Source organism: Ambystoma mexicanum, chromosome 12, assembly GCF_040938575.1.
Source record: "Ambystoma mexicanum isolate Mex_15411 chromosome 12, UKY_AmexF1_1, whole genome shotgun sequence".
In the NCBI taxonomy this organism is placed as follows: Eukaryota; Metazoa; Chordata; class Amphibia; order Caudata; family Ambystomatidae; genus Ambystoma; species Ambystoma mexicanum.
The window spans coordinates 849,460,680-849,478,827 of record NC_090936.1 but is presented as its reverse complement, the minus strand read 5'-3'; the positions used below and the strand labels follow the sequence as shown (position 1 = coordinate 849,478,827).

Sequence of the window (18,148 nt, the reverse complement as noted above, 5' to 3'; positions counted from 1 at the left end):
AGAATGAGCAAAAACCCTATCCTTCTATTCCTTCAATTACATCGTATTTACCAGAAAAAGGAAACCTAGTAAATGAAATGACTGCCAATTGATATATTAGGGATGCAGTGATCGATACTGTAGCTGACGAGTTACATACCAATCATTGGACCAGCCTGCACTTTGCAAGTTCAGATCCTGGTTCGGCCAACTGAGCACTCTAATGGATTGAGTTCTCCCACATAGTCATCAGGTTTGTGCTTTGGCCCCCAGGCAACACATATGGTTAACTTAATGGCTGTGGAAGTGACAGCATTGATGCAAACATAGAGCACACCTTACCTTGTGATCCCAATTCATTTTTCCCACATGCGTAGCACACTGAAACGGAACGTCTCTTCTTCTCTGTGGGAGAAAATTCAACTGTGTCACTCTTCCTGGTATTTCGAAGGCCTCGGGTTTCAGGCACTGCATGGACTGCACTTCTAAAATGTCAATAATGGCCACACATAACATCTTCCACTGGTGCTTGGAGGCCCTTCTTGACAAGGTGGACTGACGTTGGGGCAAAAGCCAGGCCACAAACAGAAAGAACGGTGAAATTAGCTTCTTGTAGGCAACCATCTAAATCGGGTAATATTTCTTCCAAAAGTCACTCTCGCTTCTGAGTAAGGTAAAACCACTGAGCAGGTCACTTCGTAAAAAGATCTCTTCCAAGTGGGACTGGAAGAAATGCCATAAAAAGCACCACAAACGGTCTCATTCCAGGAGCAAGTCATGTCACTCTACTTTCACTTCCACAGGAAAAAGAAGCATAATTCCAGGAGGACCAACAGGGAAGAATACGCCTGATGATTGTGGCCTAAAAGTAACTTGCCTTTCTGCAGAATAATGATAACCACTTTGTCCAAACAAGCTTGATATCTTTGAAAAGGCATCAGCATCAACGGCTTCGGTCTCGACAATGATGAAGGAGCAAGCACCCACTGCGCCTTTAAAGGAAGGCAGATGATCCGTAAAGGTCAGCGCACACACGCACACACTCAGTAGATAAGACTTAACTGTAAATGCAAAAACACTTGAAGCACTCAGTGCTGGCCTTAGCTTGGAGCCCTCATTCACTAGAGTTGCTCCTGTTGTCGAAGGATTCTGAATGTTATACTTCAACTATGAGAGCGGTATTTTGAAGCAATTAAACATATCTTTGACAAACAGACGGACTAAATCCTCTACAGATTAGAAAACATGGAGGGTCAAAGACAAGCACCCCCCAGAGACTTTATTTTAGATAATACTGGCCTGATGGAACTGGCACTGGACCATAGGGATGACAGTGGTACTGACCCCTCTCCGGAATTGGATATAGTGCAGATCTCTCCTTATGGTCACCCTAATGTTGCCTTCCTCAAAAAGAGGGAAAATGTGGTAACAGCACTGGACTTGTGTACTATTTGTATTTGTATTTGTTTTATTTATAAAGCGCAGCCAGGCCCGGAGGCATACGGGCGCGTAAGTTTAGATCTGGTTACAGTTACATATGAATGCGGTAAGCAAAGGTTACAGTGGTTACGGTTACAGATAAATACAGACATTAGTATTACAGATACATACCTACATGGTGCAATGTTTGTGTGGTAGGCAATGGAGGCTAGAGATAAAATATAGTATATACTAAATTATTTACAATACGTACAGTATGTAGACAGTAAGTCAAGGATCAGGGAAGTTAGGCTGTCATTGTGTCCATGTCGTGAAGCCAACGCTTCGTGTTGCATTTGAATCGGTAAAAGGAAGGTTCTGACCTAAGGAGGGCGGGGAATGTGTTCCATAATTTCGTTGCTTGTACAGGGAAACTAGCTCCTCCCGAGTTATGGAGTTTGAATCTCGGTATGGACATGGTGTTTGCTTGTGCTGTTCTAAGCGGTCTTGATGATGTATGTGCGGTAAGTTGGTTGGTGAGGTAGGCTGGTGCAAGGTTGGCCCTGGCTTTGTGTGTGAGGGCCAAAGTTTTGAGGGATATTCTATGCTCTACTGCGAGTCAGTGCAGATTACGTCTAGTCTCAGAGATATGCAACTTTTTAGGGATGTTTAGAGCTGCCCTGATGGCATTATTTTGAATTACTTGTAGTGTGTGGATATTTTTGTGGCTGGTGCCTAAATAAAGGGCATTGCAATAGTCTACTTTGGACAAGACTAGCGCTCTAGCAAGTGTAATGCAGTTGGGTGTGGAGATGAACGGCCTGCATGCGGTGATCAGTTTGCAGGTGTAAGCGGCTGATGAGGCTACTACGCTAGTTTGTTTGGAGAAGGATAAGGTGGCATCAAGGTAGATACCAAGGGTTTTTGTGTTGTTAGAGACAGGGATAGGATTACCATCTATCGTGAAAGATTTGAAAGCAGTGTTCAGGTTTTTTAGTTTAGCGTGAGTACCAAGGATGAGCAACTCCGTTTTTTCATCGTTGAGACAAAGTCCATGATGTGCCATCCATGCTTGTATTACTGCGTAGATTTAATTGAGGATTTTGCTGTCTGTTGCATAGTCACCCGAAATAGGAATGAGTATCTGGGTGTTGTCCGCATAATTAGTATACGTGACACACAGGTAGTCAAGGATATCGAAGAGGGGCTTCGTAAATACATTGTAGAGAGTCGGGGACACGCAAGAGTCTTGCGGGACCCCACAAGGTACCGGTGAAGGTTCAGCTGAGACAGTAGGAGAGAAGACCCTCATAGTTCTGTTCGCCAGGAAAGAGCTGATCCAGGCAGTGGCTGCGTCAGAGAAGTGTGCTGCAGTTTTCAAGTGGTGGCAGAGTGTTTGGTGGTTGACCAAATCAAAAGCTGCTGACAGATCAAGCAGTAAGAGGAGTGCAAATTTAACGTTGTCTTTTAGGATTTAGATCTGAGTAGTGAGATCTATTAGTGCAGTTTCCGTGCCGTGTCTAGTTCGGAAGCCGTATTGCCTAAGTCCCAAGAGATTATTCGATTCTAGATAAACCTGTATTTGCAGGTAAGCTGCTCTATCTAGTATTTTTAATAGGAAGGGTACAGTTGTTATCGGCCTGTAGTTGGACGGGTTGGCTGGATCAAGAGTTGGTTTTTTGAGCAGCGGGATGACCCAAGCGTCTTTAAGGTTATCAGGCACTACTCCGGATTTAAAGGAGACATTGATCAAGTTGGTAATAAATGGTGCCAGGTCATGTGCTGCTGCTTTGATGATCGGGGCAGGGCAAGCGTCACCTTGGCGATTTGATGGTTTGAGTTTCTAATGATATTTTATACTTCCCACATTGAGAAGGGTGAGAAACTGAATGGCTTACAAGTTGACTCAGAGGTGGGAGACTTGTTAGGGAATTTTTTGTAATCAGGGTCAGCAAGAAACAGGGATTTTTTCGCATTGATTTTAGATTGTAAGCAAGCTATTTTATCTAATAAGGCCTTCTGGATGTTTCTTCACCATAGTGCAACTGTGACACATGTGTCAATAGGGGCAATAGGGGATTCTAGTTCTTTTAGAATCTTGATGAGTTCTTTTGTATTGGATTCCGCTTGTGTAATCCTTTTGTTGTGGGTGTCTTTTTTAGCGAGTAAGATGGCTTCTTTGTAGCTGGAGGATACTAGGGTTAGCTCATTCTTGTTGGTTACTGTGGGGCACTTTTTCCAATGTGCTTCTGCAGTTCTCTTGGTTTTGCGTAGTTCTCTAAGATGCGGCGTGAACCATGTATTCAAGTGACATTGTGGTTTAGATTTCCGCAATTTTAGGGGGGCGATGGTATTCAGTGCTTTAAGGATTGCCTGATTGTAAGTATCCACTAGGACTGTCGGGTCAGAGTTGGTGTCAATGTTGTTGAGAAGGGGGAGTAATAGCGGTAGGAGATTATCCTGTGTAATGTTTTTCTTGTTTCTCGTGCTGGTAGCTGGAGCTATGATAGGAGCCGGGTGTTGTGTGTTGGCTTTGATGGAAAAGGTTATTTTGTGATGATCCGACCAGATACAAGGATCATTATATAAGGGATCAATAGAGCAATTGAGGTTAGTGAGCCAGTCCAGTGTTCTTCCTTTGATATGTGTAGGCTCGTGAATCATATGGGTGTGACCCAAGTCGGATAGTGTGTTGGCTAAATCACGGGCGTTCGTATTCTTAGGGTCGTTAAAACCAAGATTAAAATCCCCAAGTAGGATAGTTTGTGAATTAGGTTTAGTGTCCGCAGATATAAGTGATACATTATCCTCTATAAAAGATGAAATAGGTCCTGGGGGTCGGTAGATAAGGTGCATTGTTGCTGTATGGTTAGGTGATAGTGGTAGTTTGATGGACAAGGATTCAGCAGAGGGGATTTGAACGTCCTGAATGACTCTAATGTCTAATGTGTTTCTGAAGATGAAGGCGAGTCTGCCTCCCTTCACCTGATTGGTGTTTCTATTGCATCTGATAATAGCATAGTCATTTGGTATAGCAAGTGCCAGAGATGGCCCTGAGGCTGCATTTAGCCAGGTTTCCGTGACCGCAAGGAGATCAAGCTTTTCATGGGTTATGAAATCAGCAATGTCCAAAGCATGGGCAGAGAGGGACCTAGCATTCATCAAGGCTACTTTGAAAGGCTACTACATCAAAGCCAGTTGTTCAATGTGGTCTGACAGAAATTTTGGATAAGGGACCATCTAGAAAGATGCTCCTTCTTTTTAATGCTTTTAATGTGATGGCAAGCCATGGAAACTGGACTACCGTCCCATTATGGCTATATGGTGGACATTGGACCAGGCCGCAAGCTCGGTTCGGTGAATATTGAGGGTCATTTGTTGGGTTCAGTGCCATGGGTGAGCCTCATGACATAGGCAATTCAGGATTACCTTCCACATACCTCCCCTCCTGTCCTCCCCTTCTTTCCCCCTCTCCCCTTTCATGTCTCAGCACTTGCATGTTCTAAATCGTCTCACGACCTAGTCAGAGCTTTTTGTTTGTTCTTGTTTTCTTCCTTCTTCCCCCTCCCTGCACTTCCCCCTTGCCCTATCCCCTCCTCTCATGTTATAGAACTTGCATGTTCTGAATGTTTCAAGACCTTTTAAGAACGTTATTGTTTTTGTTTTATAGCTTTTTCCCCTTCCCTATCACTCCCCCTTGTCTTGATGTGCCTAGAAACACAATGTTGCTGTATAGTGCGCATTACAAATAACCAATAAATAAATAAATACAAATAAATAAAAGCCTCTTTGAGGTCTGTTGTCATACTTAGGCAGTTGGAGGGAGAATCTCCGGATTCTTGGACTGATGGCGGGGAGTCACTTATGATGCCTGGGTCCTCCAACGGATCAAATGGGGCTACTGTCTTCCATTTGTGTGAAAACACTCAGACAGGCACCCACACCCAACAACCGGAGCAGGAAAAGCAAGAAGAGCTGGAGGCCCTTCTCCTGAAGGGAGCAGTGGAGCCAGTTCCAGCCACGAGGTAGGTTTGCACTGGTACTCCCGGTACTGCAAGGTTTCCAAGAAGGGGGTTGGCCTCTGTCCCATCCTGCACCAAAGAGATGAACAAGTATCTAAGGAAAGACAAATTCAGGATGGTGACACTAGGGGAAATTCTCCGGGCTCTACAGCTTCAAGACTGGCTTTTGTTGCTAGGCCTGCAGGATGGCTACTTTCACGTGCCAATCCATCGGAAGCACATCAGATTCTTCAGGTTTGTCATTGTGGACACACATTATCAATTCAAGGTGCTCCGCTTTGGCTTGCCCTCTGTACCCAGGGTCTTTACCAAACTGATGCCAGTAATAGCGACCCACTTCGGAAGAGTGTGCATCTTTGTATTCCCGTACTATGACGATTCGCTTATCCGAGCATGGTCACCGGAACAAGTTTCTAGTCATCTCGAGGAAACCTGTTTGCTTCTGCACGAATTGGGTTTCTCCATGAACTTAAAGAAATCTCAGACCTCACCAGCACAGAAGCTCCTGTTCATCCGAACAGTCTTAGACAACAGGGAAGGAAAGGCCTTTCCTTCTGAGGAGAGAGTCACCAATGTGGCACAGATGGGTAGCCCTTTCCAGCAGTCTACCGGCATGGGCATTCTTGCACCTTCTGGGCCTCATGGTATCCTGCATTTGTCTAGTGCCACATGTAAGACTCTGCATGATATCCCTTCATTGGCTTCTCAGGAGCCAGTGGTGGCAGAACTATGAGCAGATGTCAGATGTGCTCCAGGTGCCCAAGTGGTTGGCGAATGGCCTGACATGGTGGAGTGACAGATCAAACATGTTGATGCGAGAACCTTTCTGGGTACCATGGTCGGAAGGGCGGGTGGTCATGGACGCCTGACTGCAAGGCTGGGGAGCCCATTGCGGCACACCCCAGATCAGAGGTCATTGGTCTCAGGAGGAGAAATGTTGCCACATCAATGTGCCTGAGCTGCGAGCAGTCAGACTGGTGCTGACAGCTTTTGTGCCTCCACTACGGGGGAAACATGACCTGGTGCTAACAGACAACACAGTGGCCGTGCACTGCCTCAACAAGCAGGGATGCATGAGATAGATACCGCTGTGCAGGGAGACCATGCAGCTATGGTTGTAGATGCTGGAGTACAATATCCCAGCCTCTGCAGCTCATGTAGCAGGGGTAGAGGATGGGTTGGCGGACGCTCTGAGCAGGCAGAGCTTGGATTCCCACAAGTGGGAGCTATGCCCAGAGGTCACTGCAGAGAACTTTAACCAGTGGGGCACCCCGACGGTGGATCTGTTTGTGACAGTGAACAACACTAAATGTAGACAGTTCTGTTCAAGGGAATTTTCCCCATGGGGACATTGGGGGTGCATTTCTAGTGGAGTGGGTCTTCGTCCACCATTATGCGTTCTTGCCGACACCGGTCATCCCTTGGGTTCACTGGAGGTTGCGCAGATTAAGAGCGTACCTGATCCGGATCATCCTGGACTGGATGAGGACGACGTGGTACCTGGATCTCGTGGAGCTGGCCATATGCCCACCTCTCCGGCTTCCTCGGAGGCCCGACCTCTTGTCCCAGTTGGAAGGCAATGTGCAGCACCTGGACCCTTTCAACCTACATGCATGGCTATTGACAAGCTGAGGTACAGTGACTGGTGTTACACATCGCCGCAGATGGTCTTTGTGGGCACGTACCCGCTTGTGCGGTACTCTTCTTACAGGTAGTTCCAAGATGGATGCCCATGGGATTCCCCATACTACCTGCAGCGGTCCAGTCTTTGCACGTCTCTCCGACGTACGGCCAAGCGCTCATGTGATCCTTTATCCGGAATCGAAGCGGACGATGCTTCGCGTCGCTACTGCTTTTGGCGCTCCGTGAGTTCGCTTCTGATACTTTCCACTTACTTATTCTAGTCCATCCTAATTGTGCCTCTCATCTCTCCTAACCCTGTTCTTTCCTCTTATCCAGATTCATCCTTCAGTCTTCCCCGGCTAATTTCTCTGTCAGACCAATCCGGCAGACCGGAGAGTTCCCCGTTCTTCCTAGACTTCCGTTAGAGTAAGTTTAGTCCCTTGAGAGCTCCCCCTTCACTTCAATTAGGATTCTCACCTGTTGATTCCTTCCAGAGTCTCTCCCGCTGCTCCACTAACCATCCAATCTCCAATCCTGAATATTCTTCCTCCATCTTCGTTCCTTCGATGGTGAGAGGATTATTTTCTTTTACCTACTATACCATTCTACTTTCTTCCCATCTCTTACTTTCTCCTGTTTTTCTTCTCCCGTGTACCTAGAAGAACACTCCCATGTGACTTCCTTGTTCTGCCATCGATCCGAGACGCTTCTACTTCAGCCTCCCGATCCGCACGAGTTTGGACTCGACCAGGGTTTTATTCCCATTAAAGGGTTTACCTGGCGGTCCTGTCCTCTCCCCTGGGTTATCCTATCCCGGGTCGGAGAGACCAGGGCTGTCTCAGGGGAGCTTTCACTGCTGCATTGGTCCTCCCATTTGGATTCATCGATCTGTCAAGGTGAGCTTGTTGCAGACTTTGACGGTAAAAGTCTGTTTGACAACAGCTTTATTAAATTGCATACTGCAGTATTAACAGTTTAACAACTGGGAACTCGATGAAGGGGTACTGGTGGGGCTGTTGGCTGCACGCAGACCTTCCACTAGGTCCCTGAACGTGGGCAGATATAGAATGTTTGGGACGTGGTGCAAGGCAAAAGGGGTGGACCCCATGTTGTGTCCCACTTCATCAGTGACACAGTGAAGGGGTATCTGGCGTCTGTGTTCAATTTTATGGGGCTCTTTCCTTACCATTTCTGTGATGGCACAGTTTTTGAAAGGCTGTTTTAATTTTTTCCCCCTTTGCCTTTTGCAGTTCCAAATTGGGTCCTAAATCTAGTCCTTACGTTTCTGATGGCAGCTCCATTTGAACCCTTGTATTCTGCTCCCATCAGACCGGTCATGTTTAAAACAGTCTTCTTGGTGGCGATTACATCCACTGGAAGGGTCAGCAAGTGGCAGGTGCTCTCTAGCAAAGCCCTGTTTCTTAAGTTTTTCTTAAGAAAAGGTCTTCCTGAAGGTGAGCCCAAAATGTCTACCTTTAGTGGTTTCGGAAATTCCATATAGACCGGAGCATAGACCTTGCAGCATTTTACCCTTTTTCCATCCTTCTAAGGACAAGGAGAGGCTCCACAGATTGGATCTCAAGAGGGCGCTGATCTTTTATCTGGCCAGGACGGGCTCCTTCAGAAAGGATGACCAGTTGGTTGTTGCATTTTCACAGTGTAGGTTGGGGCAAGCAGTCACTAAACAAACCATCTCATGGTGGATGGTGCTGTGTTTTGCTGAATGTTGTCACTCCACAGGCAAAGAGGTTCCAGCAGGGCTCTACCAGAGGGGTTGCGGCTTCCAGTGCTCTTCAGAGGGGAGTGCAGTGCAGCAACCTGGTCTTCTCTGCTCAAGTTTGCCAAGCATCACAGCTTGAACTTGGCCCATGGGGCTGATGCATGCTTTGGTAGGGCGGTCCTCCAGAGTTTTTTGGTTTAGCTTCCAACCCTCCTCCAGCATGGCTACTGCTTTGGGAGTCTATCAAGACGAGGAATTTGTGGGAGAATGCAATCCATTGAAGGATAAATGACTTACCGATAATGTTCTTTCCATGGATTCTCCTTCCACAGATTCCTCATTGGCGTCCCAGCCTACCCCGCTTGGAAGTCCATAGACCATAGTCCAGTCGGATTCTGCTGTCGTTTTTCTTGTGCAATGACTTGAAGAGTGGAATGCAAAGTTCAGAGCACTGACAGTTGTCTGACTACACTCTCCCCTTTTCTTTCGGTTTAATTTCCAAGACTGTGATATTCAAGATTGAGGAAAGCAATTTATGGTGATTTGCTAGTATTGTTATTTCAATGCCTTTCCCCTTTCCTGTAGTTTTCCACTTGCAGGCTGAGCCTGTCTGGAAAAAAGTTGGGAACTGAAGTACGGGGCATAGTGCAACCTTTTATACAACACCCGACGTCCAATGAGGAATGATGCAGCTGTATATGAGGGAGTCGTCAACGATAGTGATGCCGAACAGCACTGCGCTCACTGTCAAAGGTATCTATCAAGATGAGGAATTTGTGGGAGAAGAACTATAGAAAGAACATTACTGGTGAGTTCTCCTGCTCATCACCAGCAGTTCCTTAGGACCTGGTAAAGAAATATAGACCGAATCCACAGAACCTAATTTCCTGGCCCTGGCCGTGAGATCAGTGTGGTGCAAGTATCTACATCAGTGACAAAAGACTAGTGCCTACCCATCCCGGCCACTGGAAACGGAGGACAAAAAATATGATACCTGTTCAAAAAAAGTTTTCACTTCAGGCAGCATGGCCTTTAAGGCCATTCATTTTACATGTGCACTGGCCAAATATACCCATACCCTATGGGCAGTGATTTCACAGGAGGCAGAACACATCCCAGAAGGTGAAATGAGGGATGTTTTTTAAAATGTTGTAACAGTTGAGAAGAAAGCAATGTGTTAAGCACTGCAATCATACCAGGATGTGGCTAATTTGTTTATGGAGAGCAATGAACATGAGCTCTGTGTCAAGGAGTTTTTCAGCTAAGGAAGTCAGTGTTTGCCCCGTATGTCCAGGCAAAACTGATGGGCATTCTCTTTGAATCTTCAAACCTTTTTGAGCCTAAGATGGACGACAGCCTAGAGAAACTGCAAAAAAAGTCATGTCAATGTCCTTAGGGGCAGGGGTACGTCAACTCAATCTACCAATCGGAGCTGGAGAGGCAGATCGCTTTGCTAGTTCAGCACGTTCAGCCAGAGAGTGAAAGGCGCAACAACTGGGAGACAAGGACAGAGACAATTTTCGGGGCCAACAAGAGGTAGAGGTGGAAAACATTCTTAGCCTACAACTTTGTTCCCTCAGGTGCTGCAGCAGCACCACAACCACTTTGAGGACTTCTTACACCCTTCTCTGGCTCCAGAGAATGGTGGAACATAACTTCAGACGGTTCTATGTTCTTAGATAGGCAGGCTTTTTTTTTCTGAGTTTTTTGCTGAAAATAGTGGTCTGGAAAAAACTCATTGTATTTTATTTTTTATATTTTTTATATTTTGGGGGGTCCCTCCAACCCCCAACCCCCTTCCCTATTTTGTAGACCCTATACCCCACATCCCTCATACCCCTTATATGCCCTTACACACCCACCTCCTATATTTTTCAGGGAGATTTCCGGCAAATTATGCAGTGAAAAAAAGCCTGGCAATGTAATACCATCTTACCCTTCAGACACCTGAGTGTGACCTGAGTGTAACAAGTCATAAACCAAGGGTATATAGAAGCAGAATGGAACTAATGATGGTATTCCCTTCACTTCTTGGTACCAAAGAAGCACAGGAGACCAAAACCCTTCTTGGACGCTTGAACAAGTTCCTTGGGCAGGACAAATTCAAGATTGTACGATTTTTGCAGATCATCTAGGCCCTAGAGCTCCAGGATTGGTTAGTTTCAATTGACCTCCAGGAAGGTTACTTTCATGTACCTAGTAATCCAAAGCACAGGAAGTCCCTGAGGTTTGTGATCGGCTGTGCTCACCATCAGTTTTGGGTTCTGCCTTTCAGGCACACCTCTGCCCTGAGGGTCTTCACCAAGATGTTGTCAGTGTGGTTGCTAGCCTAAGGCAAGGGGGGATTCATGTCTTCCCTTACTTAGAAGGTTGGTTGATAAGAGCCAACTCCCTGGAGCAGGCCCAGGGCCGTCTTAGCCACACCTTGTACTTCTTACACAAACTAGCCTTCTCCCTCAAATTCAAGAAGTCCCAAATTACATCCCCACAAATGCTCCATTGCATTGGAGTGACCCTAGACTACTCCCCTGGGATTTCCCCACTGAAATCAGGGCTCTGCACATTACGCAAATAATCACCTAATTACATTGCACCCACACATTGCGGACCCTGGACATCGAACGGTTGATGGGTCTCAAGGCATCCCACATTTTTCTGGTGATGGAGGACTGACTGAGAATGAGGCCACTTCAGTGGGCCTTCAGATCTGAGTCGACACAGTTCTCAAGCAGTATTACAGACCTACTTCAGTTCCCGAGCCGGGTCACACAGGACCTCCTGTTGTGGGTCTGCAAAGAGGACTTGGTGGCAGGAGAACCTTTTTGGCAACTGTGTCAGAGGTGACTATGATTACGAACAACTACTTGAAGGGCTGGGGGCACACCTGAACAAGGTGACATTGAACGGCTTGTGGTCCCCAGCAGAGAAGAAACTACACATAAAATGTTGGAGTTTAGGGCTATCAGATGGGCGTTGATGAACTTTTTTTGCCTACGTTATAGGAGAAGATATTCCTGATCATGCCGTGCAAAATGGTGCAGATACAGTACATCAACAAGAGCAGAGGTGTAAGTCACTCCCCTGTTCTGGGTGGCAATGCAGCTCTGTTTTTTTGCATTAATGAACAGGATCTCCTTGTTGGCGGTTCACCTAACCATGATGGAGAACACAACAGCGGATGCCCTGAGCAGGCAAGGCTCAGTCTCCATACAAGTGGAAGTTGTCAGGAAGTTGTTTTGGAGATCTGGCGAACCCAGCAAGTGGATCTGTTTGCATCCAGTTCCAAAGGGAAATGCAAGCTGTTCTTCACAAGGGAGTTTCCCCTGAGAGGAGCACTTTGGGAAGCATTTGTGGTGAACTAGAATTTTCCACTTCTATATGGATTTCTGCCAGTACCCATCATCCCTAAATTCTTGAGGAGCTATAGGAGGTTTGGGAAAACCATGACCCTGATTGCCGTGATTAGGCCAGGATGACATCATACTTGGGCTTTCTAGACATCGCCATCTGTCCTCCACCTTGCAATCCTTAGAGCGTTGTTCACTCTCACAAGAGCGAGGCCTAGCTCTACACCCGGTCATTAAAACCTTGTACCTTTATGCCTAGCTTCTGAAAGGATAATATACAGAGACGGGGATCGTCCAGAAGACATTATGGAGGTATTGCTCTTGGCCAGAAGGCCAGCAACAAATGCCCTATATTGCTGCAGATAGAAGAAATGTTGCAGCTGGTGCAGAGCCAAGGACAGGGACCCTTTTCTGTGCATTGCATCTGCTGTACTGTCTTTTTGTTTGCACCTTACACAACAGGGGTTACAAATGGCTATAGTCAAGGGATACATGGCTGTGCTTTCCATCTTTAGGCACATTCCCAAACCAGGCCCATACTTCACTATTCCAATTGTGAATCACTTTCTGAAAGGACTAGCAAATCTTTTTTCCTCTACTCCTTTTGTAGTGCCGGCCTGGTACCTAAATCCAGTACTGACTTTCTTGATAGAAGCCCCTTTTGAGCCTCTATATTCTTGCCCGCTCAGGCTCCTTGTATACATTTTTTTTATTATTACTAGCAATCATATCCACACACAGAATGAGCGCACTGCAAATCCTTTCATGCAAACCTCCTTTAACAGTCTCTTCAAAGGACAAAGTCATGCTCAGAGTGCGGTCTTCCTTCCTTCCTACCGTGTTATCCAAGTTTCACCTCACTCAAAAAATCTACTTGCCAGTCTTCTGCCCTCTCCCTCCTCCTTCCAAAGAGGTCGAGAGATTGCATAGGTAGGATCCTAAAAGAGCCTCATGTTTTTACATAGCCAGAACAAGTAGTTTTGGTTCAGAGGTCCAGCTCTTTGTCAGTCTTAGGTTAGGTAATGAGGTCATGGAAGAAACACTATCAAAGTGGATTTATTTGTGTCTCAGAATATTACACCATGGCAGGAACAGACATTCCTGAAGGATTCCGAGCACACTCCACTAGAGGAGTAGTTGCCACATGAGCACTCCAAAGGGGAGTAATGACTTTAGACATTTGTCAGGCTGCCACATGGTCTTTCGCTGCACACTTTCACAAAGCACTGTCTGGATAATCTGTTGGGTCAGGACGTCCGTTTTGGTAGAGCGGTCTTACAAAATCTTTTGGTTTATTGTCTCTGGGATTTCTCTCTTCCCTCCTTCTTTAACATTGATACTTCTATGGAAATACATCTAAGATGAGGAAATGAGGAATCTGTTAAAGGACACAATTCATTAGAAGAGCACATTACTTTCCTTTGGTAATGTTCTTTCTGATGGATGTTCTTTCCAATGATTCCTTGGGCATTCTGATAATATCTCACATATAGCAGGAAGAAGATCTCATTAAGAAAACAAAGTCAGTGGATGGCCATTTGGATAAATCATACCGAAATGTCAATTTTTGCATTTTTCAATGCTATTTCTGTCAATGATTGTTTGAGTTCCTAAAGCCATTCCACTCCACGTCTACCACTTTCCAACTGCACATTAATTTTGCGAAACTGCACATTCTGTGCAAAACTACATTCTACAAAAAACTATCTCATCCATAAAGTGCAATACCTATCTCATCCTCTGCCATAATCCAAAAGCAAACAATATTCTTTTTTGAACGGCAGTTTAGACGAATTATACATCAACACCAAAGAAAAGCAGCAACACACGGCTTCCCTGTTGGATGTTCAGAGTTACTTGAATGTTTTATGAATGTTGAGCTGCCGCTATCTAAGGCATTCAAACCCCTACATAAACACTTAATTAACAAAAACAAATTATCCGAAAATTCCAGCGCCTTCATTATTGCCGAGAGCGACTCCCAAACCATCACATCAAAAGTTGACACAAAAGTGGGAGGGTTCCATATATCTACCATTACATTTTATGTTTTCAGAACAAAGCCATGCTCATCACATCAAGCCACACTGCTTCTTGCACAAACCGACTGATTATCTACGATGTTGACACAAGCCAACCGACTATACTGAGTATACTAAATTATTGCAGTTTAGAAGTGAAAATGGCTGTTATGATTTAGTGAAATGGTGATCTTTGCCTGCTATATGAAAAAACACTATATTGGCCTTGCAGCAAGACACAGGAACCTGTGAGTTATCATTAATCTCTTCTATGACTGTTAAAGGTAGTGAGGCAGACTTTGACTACATTTTTTACTTTCTTTAATTAACATTACTATCAGTGTCAGCTTGTTAATAATTTTATATTGTAATTGTGTAAATATTTCCACCAATATGCCAGAGCGACCGAGTGTAGCGAGGGAGTCCTAACCAAGCAATGGGAGTTCTGAGGGGTTCTAGCCCTGTGAACATTATCTGAATAATGGGTTAAAATGGTGAATTATACAGCCTACTTTCTGTGAAGACTTGGGTAAAAAGTTGGATGGTTTGCAAAAATCCAATAACTGGAATACACCAACAGTACACAGGAGCATTTCCCAACGCATTTTCCTGATGCCTTTGCCCTAATATATGCTAGTATAAAAACATGCTCTCGTTGGCTTTGCCCATATATTTCCATGCTGGCTGCACTGATATATGTCAGTGTTCCCATATATGAATATACTCATGTTTGCTTTGCTATTAATGCCATTAATGATATTATGAGAATATATGTCGAAGTTGGCTCTGCCAATATATGCCAATATCTCCACTTAAGAACATACTCCTCTTGAATTTGTCAATATAAATACCATGCACAATAAGAATACATGTCCGGACTGGCTGCACAAATGTAGGCAAGTCTAGACACCCAATAACAGTGAAAATGTTTGCTTTATCCTTGACACCCAGTAAAAATACCATACCACAGTAACACATTATAGTTATTCCAGCTGCACCAAAATATGCCAATCTAGCCACTAATTAATACTTATCATGCTTGCTTTATCATAGATGGCCAGTAAAGAATGCCATGCCACACTGAGAAATTATAGCTAGACGGGCTGCACCAAAGGATTCTAGCCACTCAATAAGACTTAAGCTTTCTTTATCACAGATGCCTAGTCCTCAGCCTGAATCCCCCATGGGCCACACAAGAGTCGGGAAGCAAAATACCCTGGTATTGCATGGTCTGTTGGAACCATGTAACCAAAAGTGATATGTCATGAATTATAAGGGTATGGCTTCCTTTTGTATAAGTCTCTCTAGAATATGTGTGAAATGGGGCAATTTTGCATTCTCCAATTTTGTGAAATTATGCACTATATTTTGTCAACTTTGCCAAATTGTGAAAATCTTTTTGAAATTAAAAATAAAAGATAATTAGTATTCTTGCGGTAAAAAAGTCTGCTGCATACAGAGATAGCAAAATAATGGCTGCTGAAGATTTATTCAGCAAATTGCGCAAAAGGTTTTCACTTAGCTTGGCTACAAAATATTTAACAAAAGTGTATCTTCAGCTTATTGCCCAGCAAATTACATTGAAAACTCAAATAAGTAATATGATATATGTAATTATGTTGAACCATGTTGCCACTGGTAATGTTTGACAGTGTCACAACACTGGTTTCCAAACAGTGGCATTGCTTTCTTTGACTGAGACCTCAATTGTACTTCTGATGCATTACAAGTCGTCTTTTGTTTCCTTTTGCACTCTTCTATTTTTGGAGGAGAGGTAATTGCAAGAAGATAAACACATGCCCATATCCTGGAAAACCCTGTGACTACAGAAGCAAAGTCTTTTTGCTGGACGGCATGTTTGGTTGCTGGTTTGAATTTGATGGCGTGTGTGTAGTTTTAAACTATTTCCATGAGTTTACCATTTACTTTGCAGAAAACAAATCTAGAATTAAACATTGTTGCAGATTATTTTCAGCACCTCGGGTCCTATCTCTTCGGTAGACTTTTTCACTTTGCTGAATAAAACTGTCGGACTCCTTGGCTGTAGGGCTCACCTGTTGCTTCCACCATGCAGGTGTTGCAGGAGAAGGCGTCCTTTAGGGTTTACGCCTGGTACGGGAATCCTGTAGATAGGGACCAGCCTCTCTTGAAGACACCCTCGGCATTCCCAAGAGGTAACTGGCAGAATCACCCCTGGAGAAACCACCAGGCATTGCAGGAAAAACCCTCACACAGAATGAAAACCCTGAAGATCTTATGCAGTAGAAGGTTTCCAATGGTGATGGAGATCAGCACGAAGTCCCGGTATATTACACAGCAGGATTCCCAACTTTGTATGCAGAATGATCACAATATGGAGCACAGTCCAAGGCAGGATGGGAATAATGTAGGTAGAACAAGGATTCAGAAGACACAAGAAAGCGGGGCATCAGGTCAGCAGGACTGCAAGGTAACAAGGAGAGAGAACAACAGGAGCTGGAACGCAAGACAGGCGAGTCATGGAGGAACGAAACGAAGGTGCAAGCAGTCTGCGGCAGAGGCAGAAGGAAGAGAGGAGCCACCAAATAGGAATAGAAAGTGGAGGGAGCCAGGAATAATTTGACAGAATGAGGAACAAGAACAATACCTGAGCACTGATCTAAGAATGGAATCCTAGCATTGAGACGCCAGTGCGGTTTCCATGTGGCAACTATTTGCAAGGCTGAAACAGGAAGCGGAAACTGCAGCATTACGAACATGCAAGAAACTACACCGCTGCGTGGACATTTTAGCTCCCATGTTTGTAGATGTCCCAGAATGCTGCAAACAAGGGGACAGATGCCATATAGACCAGAGGGTCCAAGGACTCCTAAACTTGACAGAAACTTTCCGCAAATGAACTTCTGGAGGGATCATTTTTCATCAAACTATAGCAGAAAATTGAAAAACATAATCCATAATTTCACAATATTGCAAAGTGAAACCATACAAATTTAGATCATTTAAGAGAAAATTCAAATGATCACAACCCTAATTCTTTCCTTCCAAACCAGGCCTGATATGAAAATACCTATAATACTTCAGGCAGATCATGTCTTCAATATAACAGAAGACATACGTTCTTCTTCTGGCTTTGCATGTCTGGACCCATCCACACATTTTCTGATTCCCTCCCCAAGAAAGCACAATCTTTCCTCAGATCTTTGACTAGCCTTTTCTCCCCTCCCTTCTTCCTTTTGTTCATCTTCCTCTGCTTCATTACTATACCCCTTTTCATCATTCTCGCCTCTTACTTCTCTCATTAACTCTTCCTTTCTACATTCTTGCTTTCCTGCAGCTTTCAAGCATGCGCTTATTCTTCCAATTCTCAAAAAACCTTCTCTTGATCCGTCATCTCTGGGTCATTTTTGTCCTATTTCCCTCTTACCTTTTCTCTCTAAAATTCATGAACGGGCTGCCTATACCCAGGTAACCCGTTATCCGAGTTTTCATTCTCTTCTTCCTCCCTTGCAGTCTGGTATTCACCCGTCTCACTCCACTGAAACTGCACTTCTTCATGTTTCTGATTCTCTACTCAGCTCGTCACTCTAAGCTTTCTTCTATTCTTATTCTTCTCAATCTATCTGAAGCATTTGACACTGTGCATCACTCCCTACTTATCTCTTCTCTTTCAACTTTAGGTATTATGGGGTCTGTTCTTAATTGTAAAAAGAGGAAAAGAACAGAACCTCAATTTTTGAAGGATTAAGATGTAGGAAAGGACACATCCAGTTTGAATGGATGAGAGATAGTTTGAGACACTAGAATGTAGGACAGAATCAAAAGATGAAATTGAGAGACATCTCTGGGTGTCATCAGCGTAAAGGTAAAAGGAAAGGTTGAAAGAAGAGATAAGAGCAGAAAGAGGAGCAGTATAAAGAGAGAAAAGAAGGGGACCCACTACTGAACCTTGGGGGACACCATAAAGAATAGGAAGTGAGGAAGAAGAGTTTCAAGCCCAAGTAACAAAGTAGGTCCGTTGCGAAAGATAAGAACAGA

General features: G+C 44.6%; 1 protein-coding gene across 1 annotated transcript in view; it reads left to right on the top strand.

Annotated features, from left to right (window-relative positions):
• OTOGL (otogelin like) overlaps window positions 1-18,148 on the top strand; it is a 1,792,821-nt gene that overhangs the window by 1,285,080 nt on the left and 489,593 nt on the right. The window lies entirely within an intron of this gene.